The sequence below is a fragment of the Notamacropus eugenii genome, chromosome Y (assembly GCF_028372415.1).
Source record: "Notamacropus eugenii isolate mMacEug1 chromosome Y, mMacEug1.pri_v2, whole genome shotgun sequence".
Classification (NCBI taxonomy): domain Eukaryota; kingdom Metazoa; phylum Chordata; class Mammalia; order Diprotodontia; family Macropodidae; genus Notamacropus; species Notamacropus eugenii.
In genome coordinates, this window is record NC_092880.1 from 6,439,712 (window position 1) to 6,442,162 (window position 2,451).

A 2,451-nucleotide genomic window follows, 5' to 3' on the forward strand; every position below is an offset into this window, starting at 1 on the left:
CACACACACACATATATATATATATATATATATATATATATATATATATATATATATATATATATATATATATATATATATATATATACATATATATATACATATATACACATATACATACATACACACATACATATACATATATGTATATAAACAGAAAGCACAGGATGAATTGAATAGGAAGGGATCAAATTTAAAACATAGAATTAAGGTGTGAGAGAGGAATATATTGGGAGGGGAAAGGGAGAAATGGAATGGGGCAAATTATATTTCATAAAAGAGGCAAAAAAAGCTTTTTCAATGTAGGGGAAAAGGGGGGAGGTGAGAGGGAAAAAATGAAGCTTACTCTCATGACATTTCTCTCAAGGAAGGAATGACATGCACACCCAATTTGGTATGAAAACCTATCAAACTACAGGAAAGTAGGGAAGAAAGGGATAAGCAGGATGTGAGGATGATGGAAGGGAGTGCAAATGGGAAGATGGAGCAATTAAAATTAAACTCTCTCGGGGAAGGAAAAGGTCAAAAGAGAGAATAGAAGAAATGAGGTCAGGGTAAGATGGATGGAAATATAGTTAGTCTTACACATCATGGCTATTATGGAAGTCATTTGCAAAACCACACATATGTAGCCAGTATTGAATTGCTTGCCTTCCCAGTAGAGATGGGTGAGGAAGGAGGAAGGAAGATAAGTTGGAATTCAAAGTCTTAGCAAAAAATATTGAGAATTATTTTTGCACACAGCTGAGAAATAAGAAATACAGGTAATGGGTTATAGAAATTTATCTTGCCCTACAAGACAAGAGAGAAGATGAGAATAAGGGAAGTGAGGGGTGTAAGAAGGAAAGGCAGATTGGGGGAAGGAGTAGTCAGTATGCTCGGCATTTTGGGATGGGGGAGGGGGGAGATGGGGAGAAAATTTGGAACTCAAAATTTTGTGGAATTAAATGTTGAAAACTAAAAAGAAATAAACATTAATAAATACCTAAATTAAAATGGTCAGTCACCACTCAAAAACAAAAAAAAGGAACGGGTGTTGTATTTTGTCAAAATCTTTTTCTTCATCTATGGAGACAGCCATTTGGTTTCTGTTGGCTTTGTTGTTGATATGATCAATAATGTTCATAGTTTTCCTAATATTGAACCAGCTCTGCATTCCCGAAAGAAATCCTACCTGATCATAATGTGTTATTCTCGTGATAAGTTGCTGTATTCTTTTTGCTATAATCTTATCGAGAATTTCTACATCTATATGTATTACAGAAACTGGCCTATGATTTTCTTTCTCTGTTTTGTCTTTTCATGACTTAGGTACCAAAACCTTATTTGTATCATAAAAAGTTTGGGAGGACTCCTTCTTCCCCAGTTTTCCCAAGTAGTCTCTATAGTATTGGAATTAACTGTTCTTTAGATGTTTGATAGAATTCACTTGTAAATCCGTTTGGTCCTGGAAATTTGTTTCCTAGATATTTCAATTTCTTTTTCTGAGATGAGGTTACTTAAGTATTAAACTTCCTTTTCTGTTAATCTGGGATATATATATATATATATATATATATATATATATATATATATATATATATATATATATATATATATATACATATATTAAAAATTATCATCCATCTAATTTAGATTTTCGAATTTATGGGCATACAGTTCGTCAAGGTAATTTCTTATTATTGTTTTAATTCCTTCTCATTGGAGGTGAGTTCACCTTTTTCATTTTTGATATTGGTAATTTGGTTTTATCTTTCTTTTTTTAAATCAAATTGACCAAATCTTTATCAATTTTATTGTTTTTTTCATAGAACCAATGCCTAGTTTAATTTATTAGTTCAATAGTTTTCTTAACTTCAGTTTTCTTAAGCTCTCCTTTGGTTTTCAGTATTTACAATTAGGTATTTACTTGGGAATTTTCAATGTGTTGTTTTTCGCTCTTTTTCAGCTGCATGCCCAATTCTTTGATTTCCTCTTTCTCTATTTTATTCATGTAGTCGTTCAAAGACATAAAGCTGCCCCTAAGAACTGCTTTTTCAGTATTCCATAACATTTGGTAAGTTGTCTCATGATTGTCGTTCTCTTGAATGAAGTTGTTAATTGTCTCCATGATTTATTGTTTAATTCTCTCATTCTTTAGGATTAGCTTGTTTAGTTTCCAATTAGTTTTTGCTTTATATTTCCATGGCCTTTGATTACATATAAGTTTTATCGCATTATAATCTGAGAAGGATGCATTGAGTATCTCTGCCTTTCTGCACTGGACTGTGAGGTTTTTATTGCCTAGTACATAGTCAATTTTTGTATATGTGCCATGAACCACTGAGAAAAAGGTGTATTCCTTTCTATTCTCATTCAGTTTTCTTCAGAGATCTATCATATCTACCTTATCCAGAGTTCTGTTCACCTCCTTAACTTCTTTCTGGTTTATTCTGAGGTTAGATTTATCAC